This window comes from Callorhinus ursinus, unplaced genomic scaffold, assembly GCF_003265705.2.
Source record: "Callorhinus ursinus isolate GAN/ISIS: 27379988/994484 unplaced genomic scaffold, GSC_fseal_2.0 scaffold6, whole genome shotgun sequence".
Lineage (NCBI taxonomy): Eukaryota > Metazoa > Chordata > Mammalia > Carnivora > Otariidae > Callorhinus > Callorhinus ursinus.
This window is the reverse complement of record NW_027397068.1, coordinates 48,215,190-48,228,206: the sequence shown is the minus strand read 5'-3', so window position 1 is coordinate 48,228,206 and position 13,017 is coordinate 48,215,190.

Genomic DNA, 13,017 nt, shown 5'->3' with positions numbered 1-13,017 from the left:
TCTCTCTCTCTCTCTCTCTCTTTCTCTCTCTCTTTCTCTCTCTCTCTCTTTCTTTCTTTCTTTCTTTCTTTCTTTCTTCTTTCTTTCCTTTCCTTGATTTTTCTTCTTGACCCATTTACAGGACTCCGTGTGGAAACTATTTTTTCCCCATTAACTTTCAGATTTTCATTTTGGGGTTTTTTTTTTTTCTTCTCTTTTCAATGTTAAGAAATACTTCTCAGTCATGGAAAGATGAGAATAAAATATTTTAATGAGCATTTTGCAGTAGGGGTCAGGAAGGAAATAATAACCGTGCCTTTTGCAGTTATACGCCCAATTCTTTCTATTGCTTTTTTTGTATAATGTGCATTTTTACTTCACCCCAAACAGAGAAATGTTTTCTTTTCTACCCACAGCAGTGCTGAGTGCTAATGGGCTTATTAACCAAGGCCTGTTGCATCATCACAGGCTGGAGACATTAGCGGACACTGTGAGTCAGGGGTGCAGAACGGGGCTCCAGGAGAAGGAGAGCCGAATAGAAACATCAACATGACCTCAGGGGTACTGTTCTGGGCTCTCAGAGTCTAGCTGGAGATATTTTGATATTATAGATTGAGAGGTTGAAGGTTTTCCTCATAACAACAGAGCAGTTAATAATCCAAGCTATATAGCACAGGACTAGAAATTTCTTTGCTTAATAAAATATTCACTTGTAGTAAAAATTCTGCTACGAATGGTCTATGTGACAATTACCTTGAGAACAAATGAAAATGGATCTTTTACTAATGAAGATGAGTACCAACAAGGTCTAGAATTTCCTCCACTTCACCTTCACCATTTAGGAGCTGAGCAAATTACTTAGTTTCTTTAAGTCCCAGATTCTTCATCTTTGGAATGGGGCTGATGATGCTACATACCTCACTAGATTATTGGAAGGATTAAACAAAACAATGAATCTGAATAGGCAAATTACCATGCCTAACACATACTAAGTGTTCAGTAATGACTATTATTATCATCATTATTATTACCAGTCCCAATCAGTTCTGAACACTTTTCCTATCCCCAGAAAAATCTGAATGATGATCATTAAGACTAATTTCTAAAATACAATTAATAAAGTGGAATTTTTTTTTATTTTCTGAAAACTTTCCTGGAGCACATTTTATTTGCCCGAGGTAAAGGACAAAGCTTCTTTACCAAATGTATTTTGAAATATAGCAAGAAGACAACTCACTGGTTGGAATTAATGTGCTATCTCTTTTTTCCCCTAATTTGGCTGACTTGTGATCTGACACGTTATAGATCTTTCATTGTTGTGATAAGCTGAGACTCTCCGAGTAGAACCTAAAACTAACTGCAAATATAAGAGGACATTGATAATAGGTTGTCTTTGTTTTAGACAAAGTGAGGCTAACCCTATCTGACTATATTATCTCTAATTTAAATTTACCGATTTATGCATCATACACATGAATGTATCAGGTCTTGTTAGTGTCCCGAGGGAAGGAAAACTGTTCTTGTTTATCTTTGTGTTTCTGGCACTTAATTTTACACCTAACAGAAAGAAAGTTCTTGGCTACTTGTTAAGGCAACAAAATAGTGTTTAAATGTTAAATACTCATGACACGTCTCACATGACTTTATGTACTATTAAATTCTGAAAACACCATATTCTGAGTTTTAACTTAATATGCTGTTTATTATCTCTGGTTTTATTACAAAGTAAGTTAAGGCAAAATTGGGTGGAATGAAACTGAATATTCTATTTATAAAGTATGTCTAATGGTCTGAATGGGACTAAGAACAATGTGTTGTCATGGTGACAGTATGTGGGGGGGGGTTGTTATGTACAGAGACATTGTCAGTGTATAAAAAGAGATTATTTGGAGAAATATTGAGTTATTTTTCTCTTATTCAAAGGTCCTAATAACCATCATCTAGGGATGATTATACTGTAGTGAAGTGGCCAGGGATTTGAATTCAAGGGGTTGCACTATGGGCCCCAATGTAACAATTAGAGGACTGTGTAATTCACTCAGTGGGCATGCAATGAGTGCCCCTGTGTGCCAGGCACTGTCTAGGTTTGAGACGGAAAAGCTAGGATTCCCTACTAACCTAGACTGACTTACTAGTATTCATAAGGGGGTGACTTAGTCCCCTTGGGCTGCAGACTGGGTGGCTAATGAGCAACAGAAATTTACCACTCACAGTTCTGGAGGCTGGAAGCTGGATCAGGGATCCAGGGTGGTTGGGTGAGGGGCTTCTTCTGGATTGCAGATTTCTCATTGTATCTTTATATGGCAGAAGAATGGGTGAAGGATCTCTCCGGAGTCCCCTCATAAAGGTACTAATCCCATTCCTGAGGGCTCAACTCTCATGACTTAATCACCTCCCAAAGGCCTTACCTCCACCTCCTACTACCATCACCTGAGGGTTTAATATCTTGACATATGAATTTTGGGGGTACACAAACATTCAGATCATAGCGGGGGTCACATTAGAAAGTTACCTGGCTTCTTTGAATCTCATTATACCTAGAACAGAGGCTACTGTAAGAATTAAACCAGATATATATTGCAGCTGCTTCACGCTGCCTGTGTTGACTCATGATCAGGATGCTGGTGATTAGAATATACAAGGCCACAGGAAGCATGTGGCAAATGAATGGCGTAGACGCTGAAGACAATTGAAGTCCAGGCACAAAGGGAGTCTGGTGGGGCCCTGAACAGATTTTGACAATCATTTTCTTCAACCTTTTTTCATCCTCAAGCATTTATTATCTATTTCATTTAGAAACACCATCCTTCACTTATTGCACTTGTCATTATATGGTAGTGTTAAACTACAGAAAACTTTTATGGAATTTTTTTTTCTCTTGAAATCAACCTGACTCGATGATGCATGAACTATGCTCTGAAGTCAAACAAAAGCCAACTATCTTAGACAGGCTATAGCAATTTTTATGAATAATGCAATTAGTCCAAATTTAGCTGTAACATCTATTTGTCATCTTAAAGGGCCTAGAGACAATTCATTTTATATAACACACATGATGCATTAATTAGGATACTTTTGGCTGCAAGTAACAGGAAAAACAACTGAAATTGGCTTAAGATAGAAGGCTATTTATTAGCTCACATAATAGTAGGACAGATTTCTGTGTTGGTTAATTTCACAGCTTAATGATATCAACAAGGTCCCAGGTGTCTACTGGGCCATCTACAGTATCAACCTCATTCCAAGGTTGGTTACACTCATATTTATAAAGTATAGACCTGCACTATTACGAATTTTCTTCTTCTCACCCAGTGGGAAAGACAGAAAACTTAGCTTCCTTTCCCATAGTCTTAAGAGTCTAAAAGCTTCATTTTGGGACACCTGAGTGGCTCAGTCAGTTAAGTGTCTGCCTTTAGTTCAGGTCACGATCCCAGGGTCCTGGGATTGAGCCCGGCATCGGGCTCCCTGCTCAGCGGGAAGTCTGCTTCTCCCTCCCTCTGCTTGTGTGTTCTCTCTCTCTGTCAAATAAGTAAAATCTTTAATAAATAAATAAATAAATAAATAAATAAATAAATAAGCTTCATTTTCAGGTGGCCCTGGAAGGCCTTTCTTTGCTTGTCATTGAAATTGTCTTGGGCCTGCTTCTGTTCCACCTTTATCGGCAGGGAAATGGGATTTTTATGGTCAGTTTAGGTTAAGTCGTTGGGGTGGAATGGATGTTAGTGAGTAAACAATAATGTGCAATACATATAGAAGATTAGGGATTGTATTTTAATCTTTAAGCTATTCTTCACTCATTTCTATTTTTATTTGATTTTATGAATTGGCTCAGATCTTTAGATCTTTTCCTCATGAAATAAAAATCTTAACCAACCATACCTGAGACAATATAAGAACCTACAAAAGATTTAGTATAGTGACCTCAACATTTTTTTCACCCCAGACACATCTGAAATAGCAGTGATTCAACAATACAAGAAATCATGGGGCCTCTTTTCTTTTCTATCTAGACTCTTAATGATTTCATCCCATCTCATGACTTTAAATATCAACCATTTATTAAGGACCCATGAATTTTTAGCTCTGGCTTATATCTTTCCAGATACCAGATTCTTATCAAAGAGCTTAATAACACCTTCACTTAGGTGTCTAATAGATATCTCAAATTTCAGACATTCACAACTGAACTTCTGCTCTTCCTCTCAGAACTATTCCCATCCAAAATCTTTCCCATCTCATTAAGTGTCAACTCTGTCCTTTCAGGACAAGCGAAGAGGATCTGCTCGTATCTCCAGCCTGGTCTAGATGCTTCAACCTCAGACTTCATCAGAGCACTCACCTTGGGATAGATGGACCTGTGCAGGTGCTTAGAAAGAGGTGCTTCAACTCACAAACTATTATTGATATTTGAGTGTTTAATTCCCCCCAGGAACTCCTGGAGAGGAGGATCTCCTGGCAGGACAATATTCATGCATTTCAGGTATCTTTACTAAAGCCCCACATTTTACCACAATTTTGACAATATTAGCTATTACAAAAGTAATTATCCAAAGTCATTACTTGAAAGAATAGGGAGAGCACAAAGAACACAAAAAGATCCTTTCAGATACACCATGGGGAAAAACTCATTGCCCTTGTAGTGGGATGCTCACCACAGCTCATCTCGAATTAATTTCAGTATCTCTCTTCCTTCTCCATATTTTCATGCCTCCTCAACTCACTGCCAACAAGAACTTGCAACGTAATAAAGAAAGTAGGCAATTATTTATAATATAAATCAGACCCTTTGACACAGGAGAATTAAGCAATTAATTCTGAAACTCAAATTGAGGGAACATGTAATGGCCTTACAGGGAAACCAGGCCAGGAATGATTCCACAGCAGTGGTGACAATGTGGGAACATGTCGCAAGAAACAACACATTCAACGCACAGAGCTGTGAAAGTCTCAGAGGATATGAAATTGGATTTTAATGCTTGGGGTTTCAGGGTGGATCTCAAAGGTGAGAACAATAAGTGAGAGCACCCTTCCATTGAAACAAAAGAGCTACGTCATCCTAAGTACCTACTCCTAAGAGGTGGGCAAGATTGGTTCCACAACCAGGATCCTTATATTAGCTTGTGTTGTTTTTTTTTTTTTTAAACTGGAGACACACCTGCTTAATGTTGTTCCACCTAGCATTTTCCTAATATATTTGATCCACAATCCTTGCTTCACTCTGGTAACACCTATTAACATCCCTGGCATGAATAGATTGAATTATACCTTGAAAACCATCATTGTTCAACAAAGCAAGAAAGTTCAGTATACAGATATGTGGGGGGGAAGGAGGAGGGACAGCTCACCAAGTGAAGCACTATCCATATGAAAGCACAATGAAGAAAGCAGGAAAAGTAATGCAGGAAGGTAGAAGGGATGAACTAGAAAACAATGAGATGGAGAGGAATCACTTCCCAGCATAGCCTACTGTATTTCTGCACTCTGATACTTCTGGGTTCTTCTGGTGCTCTTTCTTTTCTTCCTCCCTATTCATTTTTTTAATAGGTTTTTTATTTTTAAATAATTGTAGATTTATAGAAAGGTTGCAAAGATAGTGGAGAGTTCCCATATACCTGTCTCAGCCTGCTAGAGCTGGCATAAGATAGCACAGATTGGGTGACTCACACAACAGACACTTATTTTTTCACAGTTCTGAAGTCTAGAAGTCCAAGATCAAGGTGCTGTGACTTGGTTTCTGGTGAGACTTCTCTTCCTGGCTTTAGATAGCCACCTTCTCACTGTGTCTTCCCATAGCCTGTCCTCTGTGCGCGCGCGTGCACGCGCACACACACACACACACACACGGGGGGGTGTCTGCTGTCTTTTCTTCCTTATAAGGGCATTAGTCCTATTGGATTAGGGCACCCCTTATGACCTAATTTATGCTTAATTATCTCTCTAAAGACTCTACCTCCAAATACAGTCACAGTGGGGGGAGATCTTCAACATATGAATTTGGGAGGACACAATTTAATTCACCATACTCCTCACCCAGTTCCCTACTATTATCATCTTATAGTACTGTTTACAGTACTTCAAAAAAAATGTCATCTCCTGGCTGTCTCCCCCTTAGTCACTGCACTCTGGGATGTCAGACACATTCCTGGCTCATACTTTTTCCCTTGCTGTTCACCTCCTTCAAGTCTTTGCTCAAATGTCACCAGGCACCTCAAGGATATAAAGGATGAGAGAGGATTCTTTAAAGAAAATGTGTAGAAGTAAAACACCGTGGCATTTTCCCTTGCCATCCCCACCTCAGGCCGAATGAGGGAGCCCCAAGAAAAACCCTCACTGAAAGGCTGAACTGGCTAGGCGTGCCCAGAGAGTACTCGTTGTCTTATAGACACCTGTTAGGCTGGACTTACTGGAAATGCATGGCCTCCATGGCCCCTGCCTCCTTTGTAACTTCTGGAATGGCATATAAAGAGATATTGGAAGACTGTGTCCCCATGAAAATGGGGGTGGATGAGATGAAGGTAGAGGCTGGTTGGAGCCACCTCTGATGGCAGCAGGAGGAGAGTGAGTTGCAATAGAGGGAACAAAGTACAGTTCATAGACGTGGAGTAAGGTGAGTGACTGATGTGCCTGTTTCTGTCACCTTCTGGAGGGTAGCCAGGCTGTAGTCAGCTGAAAAAGACCTGACCCCAGAGGAATGCCTGTTGGGCTAAAGGAAGAGTAGAAAAACTGGGTGGAATGTACCACTGGCTGGACAAGAGCTGAGGAGGGGGTAGCAGCCGGAGAGTGCATCACCAGCATCAAGGTACCAGGTGGGGGCCGTTGCTAGAGAGAGGGTGTGCAAAGAAATGATAATATTACTTCTAGAGAAATCAACAGTTCAAAGTCTGTCCTGGAAGAAGGCATTCAACAGGTTCATTAGAGGGATCAACAACACCAGCTAAATAAAAAGGCATTTGCCCTTCAACCCTCATCCCGTTTCCCTGATCTGCTCCTGGAGAAGTCAGAAGCCCCAAGTAAAAGAGAATGAGTGGAAGAGTCTTATGGGCTGAATTGTGTGTCCACAACCCCACCCTTCACAAATTCATATACTGAAGTCTACCGTACAGCACTTTAGAAGGTGAGTGTATTTGGAGATGGGGTCTTTAAAGAAGTGGTTGGTCAAAATGGTCCTTGAGGGTTGGGGGGCACCTGGAAAACTCAGTTGGTTGAGCATCAGGCTCTTGATTTTGGCTCAGGTCATCATCTCAGGGTTGTGAGATCAAGCCCCATGTTGGGCTCCATGCTCAGCGTGGAGTCTGCTTGAGATTCTCCCTCTCCTTTTCTTCTGCCCATCACCATGCTCGCACACACTCTCTCTAATAAATAAATAAAACCTTTAAAAAAACAACAGTCATTAGGGTGGGCCCTAATCCAATATGTCTGATATCCTTAGAAGATAAGGAAACTGGGACACAGATTCATACACAGGGAGGACCATGTGAAGAAACAGGATATGTAAACAAATGAGTATGGGTTTGATGGGTTCTGATAAAACTTAATTTATGGACACAAATTTGAATTTCATGTAGTTTTCTAAGGTCATGAAATAGTATTCTTCTTTTGACTTTTTTCCAATCATTAAAATATATAAAAACCTTTCTTGTCCACAGACCTCTATTCACGGACTCCTCTTTTGGGCAGGTAGACAATGAAAGGGTACAAGAAAAGCCCAAACACTCCTTTTTAAGATTTCCCTTTAGCTGGGCAGTTGTGTGCCCAGCTTAAAATTAAGATTTCCTTCCTAAAGGAAAGGGAAGAATAAACCTTGTGAGGCGAGCCAATGTCGGCCACAGTGTTGAACACATGATGAGTGCTTCATGAGTTCTAGTTTCTTTGTCCCTGAAAGCAAGAGAGGGTCTGAACTCGAGCAGGTCAGATGAATACAAAAGGCATTGAGGGTAGAATTGATGATGATCGATTGGTTGTAAGAGGAAAGCAAGGGATGGCAAAAAAACAAAACAAAACAAAAATCAAAGATGGATGGCTTCAGAGCAAGAAAATTGGGCCACTGAGGAGTTTCTAGGTCCTGTGACAAGACAGTAACAGGATGGAAGAGAACGGTGTGAACCATTTCAGCGGAAGAGGTGTGTGGGCTATCCACGTGCTTGGGGTCAGGGAATTAAAGATGGTGGATATAATTAAAATGGTTAGACTTGGCTGAGAGCAGTACATATAATGGCATGGTAATCTGGTTTATATGAAATACTGGGAAAAGTTTTATTTGCTCTGCAATCAATTCAGTAAAACAAATATTATGATCCCAGAAGACTAAGACCAAGAAATTACTTGTCTATAGTAGTCCTTTAGCTCTTGAAGCCTGAGACAGAGCCCTACATCCCTAATTCAATCTCAGTTTTCCCCCTAAGTTTTGAAGAATGGCAGGAGGATAGTTTGCTTTCCCAATGACCTAACAATTTCTTTCTGTCCATTAGGAATCTGCCTTTATTTCAAGAAGGGAGAGATTTCCCATCATGATGTGGGAAATTCATAGCACTGACAGAAGAAAAAGTACCACTAAATAACAAGATATTTCATAAATCTGAATTTCGTAATCTAATCTTTGAAGTAATTCTTTTTCTAGAAGTCATGAAGCTCTTTAATGCTTTAAAACAATTTGATGACAGTCAGAACCGGGTCGATCCACCTAACCACCACTAAATGTGCTCATTTTATTCCTTTCTGTCCTTTATGCTCCACTTACTCAAAATATCTTTAAATTATTCATTACACTGCAGGGAAATCACTCAGAAAGACTATCCTTGGATGTCTCTCATAATAAATGAAAAGTGGTCTCCACCTCTCCCAAGCTCGTCGAGTGACCTTTCCGAAGCTCCTACCACATCTGAAAGCCTTCCTGTCTACCATGTGTCCTGCCCCCAGTTAGGGTAGCTACAATATCCATGTTGAAAATTTGCAACTTTGGTGTCTCAGTTCCTGGGCCTTATCAGTAATTCAAGAGTATTCACAAAGCAAAAGAAATGAATAAAGTTAATGAATTAGAAAGTGAACAGATAAGTAGAATTAATACATAAAATCAGAACGGTTTCTTCCCTCCCAAAAGGTGATAAAAAATGAAGAAGAATAGCTAAGATTAATCAATGAAAAAGAGGTTAAAAATGTACAAATTTATCAACGAGAAAGGCAGTGAAACCACACACAGGGATACATTGGAAGATTATAATAAAGTATTATGTGTAGCTTTTTGCCAATAAATTTGAAGATCTAAATGAAATTGCTGATTTTCTAGAAATACAAATTTTAAAAATTGACTCAAGAATAAATAGAAAACCTGAATACAATAATCACTGAAAAAATTGAAAAAAATTATCAAAGATCTACTTAAAAACGTGCGCTGCCCAGGTGGTTTTTTAGATAGGACCCCTCTACCTGACCTTCAAAGAACAGACATCTCCTGTGTTATTCAAATTAAATTATTGCTGAACGTACAAAGATGGAAACCTTTCTAGTTCATTTTAGAAAACTAGCATGTTATATAAAATATAATAGAGATATTGCAAAAAGTAAAACAGATCAATTTCATTTATGATAATGGCGCTTTCCTAAACAATGAAATTTTTTATGGCATTTCCATGTCAAATATTCCCAGGTTTTTTCCTTTTCCCTCATAAATCCTGTATTCAAATGCCGGGGTATGAAGGAAGGTTAAAGGTGCAGCAAATGGAATTTGGAACTTCAGGAAAGACCAAAGCAGACCCAAAACATAGTCATAAATGAATTCTGAGGTGTTTACAAATGACTTGTGAATTATTACAACCAGTCTTTAAAATCTAAGAGTGTTTTGTGAGTTATTAGCTCACAAAGTAAACACAATGATAAGCAGTTCATCTAGATTCTAGAGGTTGCACTGTATTGACCAAGGTCTTTGGGGAAAAAATACTCTCTAGCTCATTTTGTGTGCGCCTGGTGGACTTATATGTCTGATTCTCAGACTTGGGGTCAGCGTATCACAGTAGTCAAGTCAGGAAATGCCCCTTAGCCTTCCCTCAACCTATTTTTTTGGGGGTCATACCCAGAAAATGTGATTCCAGAAGGAGTAAATGAAAATATGAACACAGAAGTACTTCTTTATTTTTCTTTTCACAGAAGTACTTCTTAATAGCTGGTTCAAAAATGAAAGAAGAGGATTGTCAAATTCAGGTTAGAAAGCATTAGAAATCAGATACACACACAAACACACACACACACACACATACACACACACTAAATCATGCCATGACTAAGATGTCCTGAACAGAATTTTGAAGCCCCTTCGGGTACTGCAACAGTATCTCCCATCCGAGTGCTGTCTTGCAATATAACCTGTCATTCCCCCCATCAAAAGCTGGAGTCCGTTTCCCCTCCCCTTACATCTGGCTTAACTGTGTGACCTATTTCTTTGTAAACTTTTAATTTAATTTAATTTTATTATTATTATGATTTTTTAAAGATTTTATTAATTTATTTATTTGACAGAGAGAGAGAGCGAGAGCAGGAACACAAGCGAGAGCAGGAACACAAGCAGGGGAGGGGGAGAGGGAGAAGCAGGCTTCCCGCTGAGAAGGGAGCCGGATGCAGGACTGGATCCCAGGACCCTGGGATCATGACCTGAGCCGAAGGCAGACGCTTAACGACTGAGCCATCCAGGCACCCGGTAAACTTTTAATTTTAAAATAATTTTAATCTGTAGAAGTCTTGCAAACATAATATAGTGAGTTCCCATGTACCCTTCACCCAGCTTCCCATAATGTTAACATCTTAACTAGGGTACATCTCTCTGATACATTTTGATCAACAGGAGGCGGTGGTGGTGGGTAGCTTCTTAGACTTGGTTTGGAATGCTCTTTCTTAGAGCCCAACTCCACGCAGGAAAAAGCTCAGGCAGCCACCTGAGACCCCCTTCAACAGTCTCAACTGAGCCCCCTGCTGGCAGCCGGCGGCAACTGCCAGCAATGTGAGTGAGGCTATTTTGGTCCTTTTAGCGTGACAGCGCCTCAGCTGACAACTCAGAACACAGGACAACAACTTGGTCAACTCTTAGAGTTGTGAGAAATAATAAATTGTTATTGCCTTAAGCCACTAAGTTTTGCCTGAACCTAAACATCAACTCTAACTAGCTTGACATTTGTACTGTATACTGTACACTAAATAAAATTAATCCAGACAAGCTCGGGGCCAAAAAAAAAAAAATTTAGATGAGCAGTATTCTATCTCTCTAATTTAAGCCTGCTAGTCTATTTTGTTATCAGCCTAAATATAAAGCAAATGTGTTTTTCAGTGATAACGCTCAGCTTTAGCGTTAGAAGATTCGAAGATCAAGCTGGCGAGTGGAGAAAGGCTGATAAGGAGGAGCCTTTTAAATTCTGCTTTGAATGAAATAATGTACACACTTACCTAGTCAAAAATTACATTCAAATAAAGAATCTGCAGATGTCTGAACTAATTTGGTTAGTCTCACATTTCCTCTAAGCTTAGTTGTGAAATTAGCAGTTATAAAAATGGCAAATAAGCAGGACCCATTATGAACCTACTCTCAATTATCTAGATGAGGAGTCAGCAAACTTTTTCTGTCAAGAGACAGGGTTTTTAGACCAAGAGACGAAAATCCAGAGGGGGGACCTAGGTGGTACAGTCAGTTAAGTGTCTCACTCTTGGTTTCAGCTCAGGTCATGATCTCAGGGTCTTGAGATCAAGCCCCGTTTCAGGCTCCGAGCTCAGAGAGGCGTCAGCTAAAGTTTCTCTCTGCCCTTCCCTGTGCTCACTTGTGCACTCTCTCTCTCAAATAAATAAATCTTCCTTTAAAAAAAAATTTAATAGGAACTTATATAACAAGAGGTATTTTTTATTGATGAAATTCAAAGAATTTTAGTAATAATTGAGTATACTTTTTTGTAACACAGGTCTACTAATGAGAAGAATGAAATTCTCTTTTGTGGATGTAATAATTTTCTTAATTAGGGTTCAAATGTAAAAACCATTCTTACCTTCCAGGTCATACAGAAACAGGTGGCAAGCCAGATTATAGGCAGTCTATTGTTTGCCAACCTCTTGGCCTATTGGGAGAGGCAATTTTGCTGTGGGCAAAGTGGGCATTTCTGTACATTCTTGGTTGGTATGCCATGAATGCAAGGCTCTGACTGCTGCTTACCAGGCCATTCTCAGGATCCTGTTTGTAGGGGTTGAAGTACATCACCCCCAGACTAAAAGCAGGCTTATTATAAAAGTGGTAGATTCCCCAAGATCAATGTTCCTCTTCTGTGATGTAACTCAATGTGCCCATAGGCATCCCTCTGGGCTCTGTATTATCTCTGAGGGAACTGGGAGCATGGGAAACTGATGGAAACGAACGTGAAGATCTATCTACCACTTCTGCTGTGATTGATAATCTTCTTTCTCTCTGATCCAGGAATCTCGTGTCTTCTGCCATCATCCATGATAACTTGCTAATTTGTAAGTAGGAAAGGTCTCAGACCCACCACAGTTCTTGCCGTCCATCCATGAAACAAGAGCTAAGGTTATTATGGGACAATCAATGTCACATTGGATGAAGTTCAAATGCAGGGAAGAGATAGGCCTAGGGCAATATGCCATATCTTGGTCATAAGGGAGAGCTGGGGAAGTGACATTTGGTGTGGGGTGAGGGCATAGATTGGATGAATCATCACTGCCAATATTGTCTATAGCCCAGGCCCTAGAAGTAGCAGAGCCCTAATGGTCAAAATTTTGCCAGTCTCAATTTAGTTTATCACTTTTAATTGTGGGTTAGCCAAACATGTAAAATATCCTAGTGGGGGCCCCTGGTGGTTCAGTCAGTTGAGTGTCAGACTTTTGATTTTGGCTCATGTCATGATCTCAGGGTCTGAGCTGGGCGTGTAGCCTGCTTAAGACTCTCTCTCGTCCTCTCCCTCTGCCCCTCCCCCGCCCCTTGAGCACACTCTCTCAATTAATTAGTTAAATATCCTACTGATAATCCTTAAGTAAGAGAATTCCAGTACAAAGAATTCT